The sequence below is a fragment of the Pseudophryne corroboree genome, chromosome 9, assembly GCF_028390025.1.
Source record: "Pseudophryne corroboree isolate aPseCor3 chromosome 9, aPseCor3.hap2, whole genome shotgun sequence".
Classification (NCBI taxonomy): domain Eukaryota; kingdom Metazoa; phylum Chordata; class Amphibia; order Anura; family Myobatrachidae; genus Pseudophryne; species Pseudophryne corroboree.
Window position 1 is genome coordinate 253,140,214 of NC_086452.1, and position 19,171 is coordinate 253,159,384.

Consider the following 19,171-nt stretch of genomic DNA (forward strand, 5'->3'; position numbering starts at 1 on the left):
GCAGGCACTAGGCCCATTGCCAAAAAGTCAGGCCTTAGGCCTGTGGCACCATAGAAGGCACTATGCCCTGTACATTAAAATGGACCCTCAGGTGAATAAGGTGACTCTGAGCACTAGGCTCAGATTCCTCTGAGAAATTTGGATTGGGGGTACTACTGTTTGGTCATGGCTCTTCCTTGCAAGATCACACACCCTTTTTTGTGGTGCGCGCCTTCGGTGTGCATTGTTCCATTACAACGTATGGGTGATAAATCACAAATAAATAGTTTGCAGGGGGGTGCAGAACACACTAGCATTGACCCAGGACCACTTTAAGCCCTGGTCAAAACAGAAGGAGGTGCTCTTGGTATGCAGTGGTTTGTACCACTGCATACCACTCCTAAGTGTGGAGTGAAGGCTAGCTCGTCTGGTCCGATCCCATGGAAGAGCTACTGTAGCACAAATTGTTGAAAAAGGAAATGTTGGCTATGATAGAAAGGTTACATCTTAGCCAGAGGTAGAGAAATACTATACTACATTGGTGCACTCCAAACCCCCAAAATATTATCTATTAAAATTCATATACTGTATTTTTGTTGTAAATATATCTGACATACTGTAGCTTGTTATATACTGATTTTTTTTTTTTTATGTCTATCTAGATTTATTAAAATAAAATAGTAAGCAAAATACGAAAGACATATATGTAAAGAAAAGGGAATTGATATTATATAGAAATTATCGGGATACCTGTAATGGACTGATGTAATTTTGCTGGTCAGGGTCATGCAGTGCCGCAGCAGCATGGACAGTTAGGTGTTAGTACTTATATTGGTAATTTTTATTTACATGCACCGCCAAAATTTTGATTAACATTGAAATGTAGGGTAGCAACTTTCCAGTATTTCCCTCTTTAAGTGCCGGTTAGCACAAACTGTATTAGAAATGACAAAAATAAAACTAAAATGTGAAATTTCGCACTCTCTATCATACAAGAAAGAAGAAGGAAAGAACTGTACTGTCAGCGCACATAAGGGAGACTAGATCTGGTTATCACATCTACCAATGTTTTAATAAAATTTAACTTTTATTGATATCTATTTAAAACTGGTGTATATTACTTACACATAACCATGAGTATAAGCGAAACATAGAGGTTAAAATATTGACATAAACAAGACATACAAGGTGCAAAATGAAAATAAAGGTGATTTTAAGATTAAAATGTGTGTCCACGTGTTTTATTCTAGTGTCCAGGTAAGTATAGTCTATTATTGCATAATTGAATCAGTATTCATTCATGTGTTTAGTCCATCTCAAATTTATGGAGGAGGCATCGGTGTCAGTTGTGGTAATGCCCTAAATGTACATTTATTCTAAGCTGTTTAGTTTCAAATTGGATATAGTGAATTAATCGTTAATGTATCTGATTAAATCAGGAATGTGATATAATATAGAATATAAGGTGGTGCTCTGGATCTATTCTTGATGTGTAATACACTCTGAGGGGAGGAATATCTTCCTCAGTTATTCATATCAATATAATATATGGCACTCTCTTATGATGTTCGGGTATTCACACTATTATTACCCCTTAAAGGTAGGCACCTTCATTTATAAGGGCTGGTGATACCTTCATAATTAGTTGGATCCACTATCTTTTCACACTTTCTGTACAGAGTGTGGTTCGTTAATATCCAAGTGCTAGATATCAGTAGTAATTAGATGTGTGACAGTCGGTTGTGGTAGTCAGGTATTCACAATATTATTTTCCCTAGAGGAGCAAATATCCTTATTCTAAGGGATTAGTGACACCTCTCTACCCATTAATATATGGTCAAGCTATTAGACTGTACATCTTCATCAAGTATCCGAACATATTATTGAAAAGGTGGTCCTTTATTATATTATTGTTATTAGAGTGTCCAATATATTGTATGAGGAAATGTCTCTCCCTCAGTTGTCTATAATAGATCAAATGTATGGCAATCTGTCAGATGTTCATATCATTATGTCCTTAGAAGGAAAGCACCTTCATTTATTGAGGACTGTATCAATTATAATTAAATACATGACAGTCCGTTGTACATATTAGGTATTCAAAATATTATTATCCATAGAAGAAAAACACCTTCATTTTTTAAGAAATATCAGCACATTGCTAAGTTGTACATCACCATTAACTGTCTCATATATTTATATCAAGGGAAAAAGGAAAAACCCTTTATTTAATATAAGTAGATAGCAGCGGTTCAAAAGAGGATTTAATCAGATTTCCAGGTTAGAATATGGTTGTATTTATAACTGCCACATTACATCACATATATCACTGTGTGTTATTTGACTGACATGAAAAGTTTATTGGAAACATTTGTTGCAATTACATCTGCTCAATTGTATCACATGTGCTTGGTGGTACTGCTGAATTTATCATATAGAGATACTATGTATCTTTCTTAGCTTAAGGCAGTGCCTTTTATTCCTTATATGTTCTCAAAGGATTTTTCAGCTAATGCTAATCAGATTTCCAGGTTAGAATATGGTTGTATTTATAACTGCCACATTACATCACATATATCACTGTGTGTTATTTGACTGACATGAAAAAATTTTTGGAAACATTTGTTGCAATTACATCTGTTCAATTGTATCACATGTGCTTGGTGGTACTGTCGAATTTATCATATAGAGATACTATGTATCTTTCTTAGCTTAAGGCTGTGCCTCTTATTCCTTATATGTTCTCAAAGGATTTTTCAGCTAATGCTGTGTTCCTTATTAATTCTCTCTATTAATACATAGTGAATAGAGAAGTCCCTCTATATGATTCAGTGTTATTATATCAACTGTCTCCTAATAATGATGGTAGCATTCACTGCACATGGTGATTATATTGAGCTGATTTAAGTAATTGAAGCTGTCAGAGTAACGGCGGAACACGCGTGTGGGCAGCGTGTCTCCGCGTGTTTCTGTGTCCATGTTAGATTAAATGTTTAGTCATCTTATTGATCAATCTGCTTAGTTAGATAGAATATCAGCATGAGATAGCAGGATAAATGATCATTGAATCTTGGAGAGTTACATCTCTGCTCACTCAGCAGTTAACAATACTGTGAACTGACAGGCAACGCAGCATTAGTTGTCAGAATCACTGAATGCATACAGGGAGCAGGAGGCATAGCCCTAAGTTACTAAAGACACGCTGGGTGTTCATTTGTTAAAGTGATAGTATCACTGAGTATTTATTACATATTTAAGCAGCTGCAATTGCAACTGTATTACCTAGCGTTTATGATATAATTGAACAGATACAACTATAATGAATGGTGTCAAACAATTACTTAAATCAGCTCAATATAATCACCATGTGCAGTGAATGCTACCATCATTATTAGGAGACAGTTGATATAATAACACTGAATCATATAGAGGGACTTCTCTATTCACTATGTATTAATAGAGAGAATTAATAAGGAACACAGCATTAGCTGAAAATTCCTTTGAGAACATATAAGGAATAAGAGGCACAGCCTTAAGCTAAGAAAGATACATAGTATCTCTATATGATAAATTCGGCAGTACCACCAAGCACATGTGATACAATTGAACAGATGTAATTGCAACAAATGTTTCCAAAAATTTTTTCATGTCAGTCAAATAACACACAGTGATATATGTGATGTAATGTGGCAGTTATAAATACAACCATATTCTAACCTGGAAATCTGATTAGCATTAGCTGAAAAATCCTTTGAGAACATATAAGGAATAAAAGGCACTGCCTTAAGCTAAGAAAGATACATAGTATCTCTATATGATAAATTCAGCAGTACCACCAAGCACATGTGATACAATTGAGCAGATGTAATTGCAACAAATGTTTCCAATAAACTTTTCATGTCAGTCAAATAACACACAGTGATATATGTGATGTAATGTGGCAGTTATAAATACAACCATATTCTAACCTGGAAATCTGATTAAATCCTCTTTTGAACCGCTGCTATCTACTTATATTAAATAAAGGGTTTTTCCTTTTTCCCTTGAAATAAATATATGAGACAGTTAATGGTGATGTACAACTTAGCAATGTGCTGATATTTCTTAAAAAATGAAGGTGTTTTTCTTCTATGGATAATAATATTTTGAATACCTAATATGTACAACGGACTGTCATGTATTTAATTATAATTGATACAGTCCTCAATAAATGAAGGTGCTTTCCTTCTAAGGACATAATGATATGAACATCTGACAGATTGCCATACATTTGATCTATTATAGACAACTGAGGGAGAGACATATCCTCATACAATATATTGGACACTCTAATAACAATAATATAATAAAGGACCACCTTTTCAATAATATGTTCTGTCATAGTCAGAAAAATATCATGATGCACACTGCCATATTTGCACCTCATACAGGTCCGCGCTGCGCATGCGTGCGCTCTCCCGTGTGTACGCATACCCGCTGTTACGTGCACCCGCAGGCGCACGGTATGCTCATTTACGGTAGAGTTTATGTGCGCCTAGCGTGCGACTCAATCGTTACATATTTTTACCATATAATGTATTTTGTAGATTATGGTCCCTTTGATAGAATCTGAAAGTTTAGTTAATGTAGCATGTTCATAGACAAAGAGATCCCTCTTTGTTTGATACGAAGGGTCAGACAAGGGTTATACAGTGGTGTTTAGTATCCATCGGAAGAGTATTTAATTAGCAATATTCCGGTGTTGGTTTGAAGCGGATTAATCGCTCGTGCGAATAGTTATGGACATAAGAAGTTTATGGACTTTTACTATTATTTACACTTTATTATCCATGCGGCGGGGAAACCTAGTTTCCCACCCACCTGAGCAGTTTGAAATAGTCACAGCCCACCTGTATGAATCAACCTATGACCTTTTGTTATAATGCGAAGACGAATTCCTGTGTCCAATGAACAATGAGATTGTAGGGACCATTGTATTGTATTATGTGTGGGGCATAAATAGACAAGCCGATCTGATCCAGCTCACTCTCTTCAACGGTTCTCATCACTGATAATCGGGAGCTGGATATTCAGAAAGGCGCATGCGATCATTCCCTTTGTGCGTAAGTTTTCTCCGCAATCATATTGTCTTTATTGTTATTGTGAGCCATATCTCTCTCTCTCCCTCCTCTCCTCTTTCTCTCTCATTTTTCCTTAAACGTAATTGTATAGTATTGTATTTCATGTGTAGTTATCTGGTTAGTTAGTCTATGTTATATTGGTAGTGTATGACTTGTATTGTATTAATCCTTTGCAAATATAACGTTCATATAAGGTGTTAGAACCTCAGCAGGGTGTCTGTGTCTCTCTAGCTGGTACAAAGGGTTTCTGAATTCTAAATCGCTCTAACAGCATTTACATTAACAAGGTTAAGCAGCGTTATGTCGCTGCAGTATTTCAGTAGTAAGGTTTTACAACACAAACTCAATCATAGTGTGTTGCATACGAGGGTTACAGAGTAAGCATAATCTGTGTTTAAAGTTTATAAAGGTTACTGTCTGTGTGTATGCTCACTGTGGGTATTCCGTACACCCAGCACAGCGTGTGTACTTTATTTGCGTACCATGTGCGAGGTCTTCATACGCAAATAGCGTACGGAGTGCGTAGCATGTGCACATGGTTTAGCAGCCATTACGGCTACACGGTATTAATATATAGCTAATGTTAAAAGGTAGTTATTTGACTCTATCAAGTGGGGGCAAGTCCGGTCCATCTCATATCCGCAGTCAGGCGAAAAAAGGCGCAGACTTTTATCGATCAGCAAAGGGAGGAAAAGGAAGATATAGTGCTGATCAGATGAGAGTCTGCGTCTGATTCTTTTGGTCTGTAGGGATGCTGGTGGAATCCGAAGAAGGTAGGAACATTAAGCTATTGTCTTTGTAAATCTGGTTTTTATTTCTATTTGGTGCCAACTGCACACGCAGATTGGATGGTTTGTCTGTTTAAATAGGTTTAAAATTATTTTTAATCGCTCTGCATAGCGTGATAACTAAAAGGGGCTGGCATGATGATTTTTCTTTGTGACAAAAGGTCTGTCCCCCATTTTGTGTAAACCTCATGGATGGGGGAGGAGCAGCGGCCATTTTGGGAAGGTCAATTTTTTTTGAACGGCTGATTTTCAGTTGACTCAGGAAATAATCAGCCATCCACTGTCAAAAAGAAATCATCATTTAATGAGTTTTTTTTAATGCATTTGTTTAGTCCATATCATAGTCAATCATAAGTAGTTCAGATAGAGTTTAATAACAGTTAATAATAAATTAAATATTTGATTTAAGAAATACACAAGTAGTTTTTTTTTGGTAACTGTCTCTCTTCAAGAACCTGTTTTAACGCTGCTACTTGTAGGTTGGCCATTGAAATGCAAATGACCTGTGGGACTGGTTTGTTTGTTTTTTTTCTCTCTCTCCCAGCAGTGAAAGAACTTGCACATTCATATGCAAATTAGAAGCACTGAATAGGGTCTCATATATGTAATATCTATATGCGTGTGCTTACATCAATATATGTTATTAGATTAATTTAGAATTGCATGTTCATTTGTGTAATCTTCACATCTCACTTTCCTGGTTGCCATTTCATAATTGATAACGTGCTGAGAAAGATTTGTTGCTATTGGTACTTAAAGAGTAAAAAATGATACATTAAGGGGTAATTTGTAAAACACACGCACAGCTTTGCCTGAGATACAAGGAAAGACCTGTGTGGTGCTTGGTAGATGATTACAGTTAAAGATCATCTACATTGATAAACGTGCTAATTGTATTTTTGTGGCCAGCGTACGCGTGTCTCTAACAAAAGGCTGAGACTCGCGTACGCAACACAAAGGCCGACGCACGCAGCGTATATTACGCAACGGAGCGTCTGGGTACGCCCACCGAAACTCAAATCGCACAATAGCATTGTTTTAGTGGGGGCGGTATAGTATAGCCTCGCGATAATAGCACAAATTGATTTCAGTTTCCAAAACTTAGTTTAAATACCTTACTTTACTGTAGTGCCTCTGGGGAGAGCTATCAGATTACGGGAAATGATTTTTCTGATCAGAAAACTATAGAATGTTAGTGTGGGTTGAAAACGGTATGAGTGTATTGAACTCCTCTTGGTGAAGTCTTGGTGAAATCTTGGTGAAGTATGAGCACGGTCTAAGTGAAAACGTGCTACAGAGTGTGATAAAGTTTTCGTTGTATTACGCTCTGGCTGTTTTGGAGCACAGTAGGGAGACTCCAATGATCCTACCATTTATGGGCAACAAGTGTCTATAAGTGGTACGATTGGACCGCACCGTTGTAGGTGTGACTAATAACGCAACGTGATACGAGGTAAATTGCCCTCATACGTGTTGTGGGAAGCACATGCAAGCGTGATTTGTGTAAAAAGGAAGGGAATTTTCGCTGGCTCAGGAAAATCTCTAGAGGTAGGGCCTGCAACGGCTACACGTGTCTGCTAGAAGGCGGAACGGGGATACCCGGAGCAGAAGAAGCTGGTGGAAGAGCTTGGAAAACTCCCACCGTAGACTACTGTGTTTGGTGCATTTTAGGAAGTTTTTCTGTGTTAAAAGAGGTCCACAATGGCAGCCAAGTGCACAACACAGGGACGTTTAGCAGTCAGAGTTCAGGCTGCAGAGGCTTGCAGACCCCGAGGGTCTGCTCGGTTAGTAATGTGGGGGAGGTATGGTCCCCACACTGAGACTTTTTGTGACGAATGGACACGAATGACTGTGGGGGATAAAGCACCATTTCCTGGGATAGGTAGTTTTGACTCAGAGGTATTGCATAATTTAAGGCGAAGGATCTGTCTCATAAAATCCTGGAAACAACGAGTTAAACATTATGATTGTTTGCAGTTATGGCAACAGGAAAGTGAAATGCAAAGAAATTTAACTTACATACCTGACTTTCATCTTGAGAGGAGAGACATGGCAATGGAGAGGATTATGGTTGCGGAGAAAGGCACAATGTTGTACGATAAAAATGCACTTAGTAACTATATTAAGAATGAAAGTAACAGACGTAATAAGGTTTATAAAAATGAAAGTGTTAAATGTACAACTACTAACCCATGCAAGTCGCAACCCATGTTAAACTTTCCTCAGGATCACCAACAAGAAAGTGAGCCCAGCACGATGTCGGCACCTTTTCCAGCAGCCATCACACAAGACATCCAGGTGGACGCGACCAAATCGGTAAAGACTGTAATCAAACCCCCTAACGGAGGGTCAGGTGAGGTCGTGTCCACAGGTACGTATGGTGTTATACATCACGCACAAACAAATGTACCTCATATCGTAGAATCAATTCAGAATGACGTCATTGGACTTAATCCTGTCAGGGTAATTGCAGTACCAAATAGGAAAACTGACACTTCAGGAGTCACTCCTGTCAGGAACATCGCCATGTACTGCCCCTTTTCCCGAACAGAATTGAGAACAATTTCGTCTGAATTCCCAGACCCCAGGGAAGACTTAGTTGCTTGTCAAAAGTATATTAGAGAGCTAGGAAATACTGCAGAGCCAAATAACAAAGATTGGAGGACAGTTTTGAGGGCATGCTTACCCCCCGATGTTGATTCATTAAAATTTATCGCTGATTGCAAGTTAGATGAGGAAGTACCACTAATAGACAAGTATAACCAAGATAATGTAAAAAGAATCAATCTACAGTTAGGAGTATATTTTTCTGCAGTAGTAAAGTGGAATAAAATCTTTACAATAAGACAAAAAGAAAGTGAATCCACACCAGAGTATTTTCATCGGGCTCTGCAGGATATGGCTAGGTACACTGGTATAGATGACATTGAAACTAATGTACACCACAGAGAGGTAGCTGTGTCTGTATTAATGGACGGCTTAAAAGACACACTAAGAATCAGGGTACAAACCTCTCTACCTCACTGGAGAGGTATCTCGGTGGCTGCATTAAGAGAGTCCGCTATCGAGCATGACCGCAATATCTGAAGAACCAGGGAAGCACAGGGAGAGCGATTGATGGTAATGAGCATCCAAGCACTAGAGGAGGCATCAAGTCGACCGAAACCCCAGGCCCCTAGCACATGGAGGAAGCCAAGGATTTGTTATCTTTGTAAAAGAGAAGGGCATTATGCCAGCAACTGTAACAGCACACATAAAGTCAGACCCCCTAGACAAAGAAATGAGCAAAATTATGACACACCAAATTATAATCAGGGATCATATAGGAAGAATTTTGGGCCACACCCATAATATATAGTCAGGAAAGGTGATCATTAGGACTGATGGTAAGCCTGAGGAAACAGTTAATAAATTGGGAGGTCATTCCCTGAAGACACAGGAATGACCGGGTGAAACGTTGTAAATGTATCTGTGAAATGTTTCTTTTTCTCTCCCCATCTCTGACGATTATTGGTAGGACTCAAACATTGCATATCTGCTTGGTCTTTGCAGAAGTCTACCAAACCCCAGCATGACCTATCCGCATCAATGTATCCTGGCCAGATACAGAGGGTGGAGTATGGAGGTGCTGGTGGGAGGGACTGCGCAAGGAAACCATGGGACATGTAGATATGACAGCCTGATGATCTGACAATATTTTAAAAATGTTTGAAAAATGTTTTTTTTCCTGTTGTTTATTGTTGATTTATGTGATATATACATATATGAACGGTTCTCTCTCTCTCTCTTGTTGTTGTTTTTTCTTCTCTCCCTCTTCTTTCTCATGTTTTCATGTTTTAAAGATGGTATGTCACACATCAGTTAGACAAATGGTAATGCAAGATTTTTGCTCCTTACAGAAAGATCGCTGGTTTGGAAGGAATATTGCATCACCGGAATGTTCGTTTGGAAGACTGAGGGACAGCACCTTTGAGATGACAGCAGAACAAGAAGAACAACAAGACTAGAGAACTTATTATCGTAACAAGTTTCTCTCCCCCTCAAACTGTTTTCCTGTACCCCCATTACAAATTTCTCCTTTTCTCCTCCTGTAAGATGGACTTGCCCCAAGAGACTGTGATACGGATTTTCCTGTTGACCATGATGTTGACCAGAGCAGTCTGTTCCGGCGAGAGTACCATGGAGGTCGAGAAAGGATCCAGAAAGGTTCCGATGACTGAGACGGAGGTGTAAATTTCCAATAGCAACACAACCACCAAGCAAAGGCGAGTACCGGAAACGATCTAGCAGCCATGTTATTTGTAAACATTGTTAGCTGAAAAGAGAACTGTATCTGTAGACTCTGTGACAGTGTAGTAGAGGATGGGTGCATCAAGAAATGTCAGTCCAGTTTTAACATTAACATGAACCGGCATCCATTGAGTGACTATCACTCCTTAGTGGGTAATGTGTTAAATCAGACAGATTGTTGGGTATGCTCTCAAGTACCTCAAGGCCATAGCAAATCAGGATTAGTACCATTCCCTTTAACGGTAGGGGAGGTACTTGAGCTAAAGGGTGGGAGACCGGTGGACAGGAGGTTTAATATCTCCAGTCCTCCTAGTTTGAAGCCCCACCAATATCATGTGGATAAGTCCCTAATATGTTTTAACATTTCCAATCCCCGAAAGCCGGGAAATTGGGAAGTGTCATGGAGTAACCAAACCATGACCTTTTCATATAGAGCAGATAGAATGCCTACAGATACAGAGCGTATACGCCACATAGCCAGTAGAGAAAAATCTTTCCGATATAGGTATACCCTAGGAAGTAGGATTACGAGAGTTGGAGAGGTATCACCAGGATACTGTGCACATATCATACAAACTGATACGTGTACTAGACAGATGGGAGAATTAGGGTTAGGAGATTTCACATGGAAGATGTGTAATATGGTTATGTCCTACTCTGTCCCATATGTTCTCCCCGATGATGCATATTTCATATGCGGGAGGAAGGCGTATAAGTGGCTTGCCCCAAACTCTGAAGGATTGTGTTATATTGGAAAAGTACTGCCTGAAGTAATGACTGTATCACATGCCAAAATGAAAGATATACACCGTGGTGCCCAAGCTCCTTATACTCACACCCATTACGAGCACGTAGTTAAAAGGCAACTGACAGAAAGGACAGAGCATTCGGCCTCTGATCTGATCCACGAATCCACCGGGATTCAGGTTCTACTAGCGTTAGATATCACTCGCACCGCTAGAGGAGTGCTGAACTATAGATATATATCTGCGCTTGCAAATTTATTAGACAATATCACTGAAATGTATGACGACACTTTTAGGTATACTGGAAGGGAGCTTCAAGCTTATAAAACAGAACTGGTTCAGCATAGAATGGTTCTTAATTATCTCACAGCAGTGACAGGTGGATATTGTGTCACACTGGCAACGCAGTACGGCGTGAAATGCTGCACATACATTACGAATAGTACCGAGGATCCGGTCGAGGTCATAGACCAAAAGATGGATGACATTCTCCAATTAAAGTGGGAATTTCGCAGGAGACACAATCTCACCCTTGCTGCTGTGGGTAATGAGCTGACTGGTTGGGTGTCATGGTTGAACCCGTGAAATTGGTTCTCTGGTTTAGGAGAATGGGCTCAAGGAGTCATAATGGATGTAGGGAAGTTTCTCCTTTTTATCTTGGGTGTTGTCCTATCGATTGGCTTGATATTTAGATGCGGTCAGGTTTTAATGAAGTGCAAACGTAGTACCAGGGTAATGAGTCTAAGGAGTGAGGAAATTGTAATTCCAATGGATTTGATTTATGACCCAACGGTAGAGACAATGATGTGATGAAAATGCGATTGTACGGTCCGTTTCTTTCACCTGTTTCTCCGTTTTCTCCAAGGTAAAAAAGACCCACTTGGACGAGGAATTTGATGATCCTGTACACAGACAACAGATGGATTAAAGAAGAAGTTTTGACAACCTTATACACAGATAATTGATGAACTATGCCATAGACCCCCAGTTTCCCTAGAAATTTTAAATTTACGCTAGCCCAACACTTTTGTAAGTCTATGGACATTGACAAAGCTTTTTGCCCACACTTTTTGGCAAAAGCCCAAAGAAGACTGCATTCAACAGACACCAGACAAGACTTCAACCGACAAATGTTCATTAACCTGACATAGAATACCACTGCATTTACCATAATTGTTCTTTATCTTCATCTCTACAACCTTCAGGTAATGACACACATAGTCGATAGGGAATACAGGCACAGATATCAGCAATCACATATCCCCCCATTCATGTATCATCAACTAAAATGTGCTCCCCCATTTTGTTACAACTAAAATCCGAAAAGAGCTCGGTAAAGTTTGACAGCCCATCCACAGACCCTTAATACAGGATAAGATGGAATTCAAATGTATACTTCGCAATACCTCGAAGCTTGATTTACAACACATATGGCACGATGATACATGACCCCCCAAACATGGATTCATACACACATGCTTCTGCTATTTCACTAGGTCATACCCTTTTCACACCTTCTCCTCTCCTCCCTTACCCAACCATGGAAATGTATTTACACATGACATATATTTTTCTCTTTTTGAAATGTTTTAGAAAGTGGCAGTTATTGTTGACTGCCAAAGGGTGGACTGTCAAAGTCAGAAAAATATCATGATGCACACTGCCATATTTGCACCTCATACAGGTCCGCACTGCACATGCGTGCGCTCTCCCGTGTGTATGCATACCCGCTGTTACGTGCACCCGCAGGCGCACGGTATGCGCATTTACGGTAGAGTTTATGTGCGCCTAGCGTGCTACTCAATCGTTACATATTTTTACCATATAATGTATTTTGTAGATTATGGTCCCTTTGATAGAATCTGAAAGTTTAGTTAATGTAGCATGTTCATAGACAAAGAGATCCCTCTTTGTTTGATACGAAGGGTCAGACAAGGGTTATACAGTGGTGTTTAGTATCCATCGGAAGAGTATTTAATTAGCAATATTCCGGTGTTGGTTTGAAGCGGATTAATCGCTCGTGCGAATAGTTATGGACATAAGAAGTTTATGGACTTTTACTATTATTTACACTTTATTATCCATGCAGCGGGGAAACCTAGTTTCCCACCCACCTGAGCAGTTTGAAATAGTCACAGCCCACCTGTATGAATCAACCTATGACCTTTTGTTATAATGCGAAGAAGAATTCCTGTGTCCAATGAACAATGAGATTGTAGGGACCATTGTATTGTATTATGTGTGGGGCATAAATTGACAAGCCGATCTGATCCAGCTCACTCTCTTCAACGGTTCTCATCACTGATAATCGGGAGCTGGATATTCAGAAAGGCGCATGCGATCATTCCCTTTGTGCGTAAGTTTTCTCCGCAATCATATTGTCTTTATTGTTATTGTGAGCCATATCTCTCTCTCTCCCTCCTCTCCTCTTTCTCTCTCATTTTTCCTTAAACGTAATTGTATAGTATTGTATTTCATGTGTAGTTATCTGGTTAGTTAGTCTATGTTATAGTGGTAGTGTATGACTTGTATTGTATTAATCCTTTGCAAATATAACGTTCATATAAGGTGTTAGAACCTCAGCAGGGTGTCTGTGTCTCTCTAGCTGGTACAAAGGGTTTCTGAATTCTAAATCGCTCTAACAGCATTTACATTAACAAGGTTAAGCAGCGTTATATCGCTGCAGTATTTCAGTAGTAAGGTTTTACAACACAAACTCAATCATAGTGTGTTGCATACAAGGGTTACAGAGTAAGCATAATCTGTGTTTAAAGTTTATAAAGGTTACTGTCTGTGTGTATGCTCACTGCGGGTATTCCGTACACCCAGCACAGCGTGTGTACTTTATTTGCGTACCATGTGCGAGGTCTTCATACGCAAATAGCGTACGGAGTGCGTAGCATGTGCACATGGTTTAGCAGCCATTACGGCTACACGGTATTAATATATAGCTAATGTTAAAAGGTAGTTATTTGACTCTATCAGTTCGGATACTTGATGAAGATGTACAGCCTAATAGCTTGACCATATATTAATGGGTAGAGAGGTGTCACTAATCCCTTAGAATAAGGATATTTGCTCCTCTAGGGAAAATAATATTGTGAATACCTGACTACCACAACCGACTGTCACACATCTAATTACTACTGATATCTAGCACTTGGATATTAACGAACCACACTCTGTACAGAAAGTGTGAAAAGATAGTGGATCCAACTAATTATGAAGGTATCACCAGCCCTTATAAATGAAGGTGCCTACCTTTAAGGGGTAATAATAGTGTGAATACCCGAACATCATAAGAGAGTGCCATATATTATATTGATATGAATAACTGAGGAAGATATTCCTCCCCTCAGAGTGTATTACACATCAAGAATAGATCCAGAGCACCACCTTATATTCTATATTATATCACATTCCTGATTTAATCAGATACATTAACGATTAATTCACTATATCCAATTTGAAACTAAACAGCTTAGAATAAATGTACATTTAGGGCATTACCACAACTGACACCGATGCCTCCTCCATAAATTTGAGATGGACTAAACACATGAATGAATACTGATTCAATTATGCAATAATAGACTATACTTACCTGGACACTAGAATAAAACACGTGGACACACATTTTAATCTTAAAATCACCTTTATTTTCATTTTGCACCTTGTATGTCTTGTTTATGTCAATATTTTAACCTCTATGTTTCGCTTATACTCATGGTTATGTGTAAGTAATATACACCAGTTTTAAATAGATATCAATAAAAGTAAAATTTTATTAAAACATTGGTAGATGTGATAACCAGATCTAGTCTCCCTTATGTGCGCTGACAGTACAGTTCTTTCCTTCTTCTTTCTTGTATTCACGACATACTGTAGTTGGCAGCACCCCCAATGTAGATGGTAATTATCACCAATTCAATAGGGGTTTATGACGGAACGGATGTTTCAAATGTAGATGAGATAAAGATAGTGTGTGTGCAGATATAATTTTTTGCACTCTCTATCATGGCAGATGTCAGTTTGCTCTCAGTGTATGAAATATCAGGGACGTGCAGTCAGGGGAGGCAGTGCCTCCCCTGTCATTCATAATTCAAATAATACTACTAAGAAGAAACTTATGACACAAATTCTGTGCCATAAGTATCTGACTTTGCCTTGAAATCACTTAAAAAAAAATTTCCCCTGTAAAACTGTTTTAAATGTGTTATGGAGGCACCGCTCTCGGTGCCTCCCACTGTCAGTGTTAAGGGGATGGAAGTGGGGGGCGGGGCCAAGGGTTGGGCAAGGAAAGCCTGTTAAAAAAAGCAGCAAAAGCGGCACCTAACAGAGGTGCCGCTTTGGAAGGGGCGTGCTTTCAGCTCATATGAAAGCACGCCCCTCGCTCTCACATGCAGATGCGATTGGCCAGTGGTGGATCATATCCCCCCCCCTTCCCCCTTATCTTACTGAGCAGGCGAGGCTGCGATGGACGCTGTAAGCTGCGGCCGCTGCCCCCCCTCCTCCCCTTTCAGCTGCTGTGTAGCTGAGAATGCAGACATGTCACACAGTCTGACATGTCTGCTGCAGTACAGCCATCAGCAGCAGCAGTGCCCGATGCCTGCTCCCCCCTACCCTATCTGCATGGCTGCTCCCTCCCCCCGAGACCTGCCACCAATCTAGTGCAACAATATGTCCCTGCTTCCTCCCCTCCTGAGGCCCCGCCCCCTCACGCCGAAGACCACGCCCCCTTCCTGCTCTAGTGTGGCTGTCTGGAAGATGTGATTTCTCCCCAGCCAGTTCCGTGAAGCAGGGAATATACAGAGACTGCAACCTCCCACAATGAGAGGTAAGTATCTGTGGGGGGATGTTTTTTTTTTTTTATACTGTATATGGAGTTGGGGTATATATTAATAAGATCTAGGGGTTTGGTATTAGTGTTATCTTAAGGGGAGTGGGCTGGTAAATAATATTGGGTGGGGTAATGTGATGTTCGGCTCATACTGTGTGGGGTAATGTGATGTTCGGCTCATACTGTGTGGCGTAATGTGATGTTCGGCTCATACTGTGTGGGGTAATGTGATGTTCGGCTCATACTGCGTGGCGTAATGTGATGTTTGGCTCATACTGCGTGGCATAATGGGATGTTCGGCTCATACTGCGTGGCGTAATGTGCTGTTCGGCTTATACTGTGTGGCGTAATGTGATGTTCGGCTCATACTGCGTGGTGTAATGTGATGTTCGGCTCATACTGCGTGGCGTAATGTGATGTTCGGCTCATACTGTGTGGGGTAATGTGATGTTCGCCTCATACTGCGTGGCGTAATGTGATGTTCGGCTCATACTGCGTGGCGTAATGTGATGCTCGGCTCATACTGCGTGGCGTAATGTGATGTTCGGCTCATACTGTGTGGGGTAATGTGATGTTCGCCTCATACTGCGTGGCGTAAATGTGATGTTCGGCTCATACTGTGTGGCGTAATGTGATGTTCGGTTCATACTGTGTGGGGTAATGTGATGTACGGCTCATACTGCGTGGCGTAATGTGATGTTTGGCTCATACTGCGTGGCGTAATGTGATGTTCGGCTCATACTGTGTGGCGTAATGTGATGTTCGGTTCATACTGTGTGGGGTAATGTAATGTTCGCCTCATACTGCGTGGCGTAATGTGATGTTCGCCTCATACTGCGTGGCATAATGTGATGTTTGGCTCATACTGCGTGGCGTAATGTGATGTTCGGCTCATACTGCGTGGTGTAATGTGATGTTCGGTTCATACTGTGTGGGGTAATGTGATGTTCGGCTCATACTGCGTGGTGTAATGTGATGTTCGGTTCATACTGTGTGGGGTAATGTGATGTTCGGCTCATACTGTGTGGCGTAATGTGATGTTCGCCTCATACTGCGTGGCATAATGTGATGTTCGCTTCATACTGCGTGGCGTAATGTGATGTTCGGCTCATACTGTGTGGGGTAATGTGATGTTCGCCTCATACTGCGTGGTGTAATGTGATGTTCGGCTCATACTGTGTGGCGTAATGTGATGTTCGGTTCATACTGTGTGGGGTAATGTGAATTTGGCTCATACTGTGTGGGGTAATGTGAGTTTCTTTTTTTACACACACATACACACACACACACACACACACACACGTGTGTATTTAGCAAGGAGGGAGTCCGTGTGCCATCTCCATCTGGGCCCCCTTGGCCCACGCAGGGACAGTGGCGGTAGCAGGCATGGTAGATGCTAGTACCAAGTGGGCTAAAGGACCTCTGACGTCAGGGGGAGGAGCTAGGCTGGTGGGATAGTTCTTTCACTATCCACGCCATCTTTCACTATCCACGCCACCAACTTTAGTAACCTCCGCTTGCCACCGTGCCCGAAACGTGGTGAGCATACATTTCGGGTACCATGTTCTGGCCTTGCTCTTCCCCATGGTGACGTCAGAGGTCTTTTCTTCAACTTGGTTTTAGCCATAACCTAGTGGGCATTGGCTCGACAGCGGTAGGGGTCATCGGTAGACTCGGTAGACATTACAGCTGCAGTGCCTCACCAGCCACTGACCTCACCGCACGCCACTGTGAAATATGTGCGGGAAAAAAGGCACCTAATAGTTTATTCATGTAAAATAGTTCCAAATAATAAATGTGCATACCAAATGTATAAAAAATGGTGCTTCCCTGTGTATAAAACTTTTAGTTGTCCAGGAGACATTAGTACATCCATTATTAGGTATACTGTAAATAATAGTTGAATTCTGTTAAAAGACCTTTCTTCCATTGGCTCCTGACATTGAAATTCAAAGTAAATATACAGAATAGTAAAAAAAATGACGTGCGGTGAGGTGAGGCAGGTGAGGCAGGGCCTTTCCTGTCATACTTACGTTTGCACCAGAGTTTTTGCTGTGTAAAGTATATGTAAAATACAAAGAATATGTTTGAAATATATTTTTTGTATTATTCTAATCATCTTTATAGCCAAAATTCTGCAGTAAAAAGTTTATGGTAGGTGAGGCAGTGCCTCACCTTGCAATCTTTTCTGCACCTCTCAGATCAAAATTCACAAAATTTCCAGGGGTTTATACTGCTGCACCTGTGTATAATATCCAGACGTACCCTTTGACTCATATATTGCGTGTTAATCTGGCTCTGGTACTATATACTACAATTTATACTGCGCTTGTATGTGTTATAGCAGCTTCAATAAACGTAAAACTTGTAAAACTCTAAAATAGAAGCGCTTGTTTTTAATTAATGAATGCTCATACCTGAAAAGAAATTTAATGGTTAATTAAAATGTATACAGCTCTTTTGTCTATTTTTTGGAGGTGTATAGTTGTTATATTTAATTGCTGGGGGTTCCGTTTGTTTGTCCGGGTATTATTGGTGAGCGAGAGACCTCAAATTATATATAAGAAAGCAAAAAACATCACACAGCATTTGGTCCGAAGCTATCTAAAAAAGGACATCCCCAATCAGACAGAAAATAAAGGACATTATTACTGCCTGAATTGCAAAGCCTGCAGAAATATGAGGAATAACTCTACCTGACCGGTCACAGAATTTAAGTCTAATGTTAAGAATAAAACATATAAAGTGAGAGAAAAAATTTCATGCGATTCAGAAGGCGTGATCTATTTATTAGAGTGTCCATGCGGATACCAATACATTGGACAGACTAAAAGAAAGTTGAAAATTAGGATTTCCGAACATTTATACAACATACAGGTAGGCATGGAAACCCATAGTGTCTCTAAACATTACAAAGATCATCACCAACAAAACCCCTCTACCCTGAAATTTATGGGGATACAGAAAATTCAGAAAAACTGGCGAGGAGGAAATACATGTTTGGGTCTGAGACAAAAGGAGACAAAATGGATTTTTCACATGCAAACTTTACAACCGCTTGGATTAAATGTAGACATTAACACTAATTAACACACATTGACATTAATTATTTTTTATTAAAACAATGAATTCTATATAGATTCCACATCATATGAAATTTACAATAATCAGTTTCTTTATTAATATAACTCTTTTTTAATAAAATAATGATAACTTTTATATAAATTTTACACCGTATTAAGTTTATATTGATCACTTCCTTTTTTAATATAACATCACTTTCATATATATTCCTTTATTAATATAACATCAAATATAATTTATATAAATTTTTAAGAATGCCATACCTTATTTAAATCAAAAATTAAAAAGTTTTTACAAATTGAAGAGACCCTGTAACACAGGGTA

General features: G+C 39.8%; 1 protein-coding gene across 2 annotated transcripts in view; it reads left to right on the forward strand.

Moving 5' to 3' along the window:
- The window catches only part of APOBEC4 (apolipoprotein B mRNA editing enzyme catalytic polypeptide like 4), a 119,186-nt gene that overhangs the window by 93,599 nt on the left and 6,416 nt on the right, over window positions 1–19,171 (forward strand). The gene's annotated exons all lie outside the window — the stretch shown is intronic.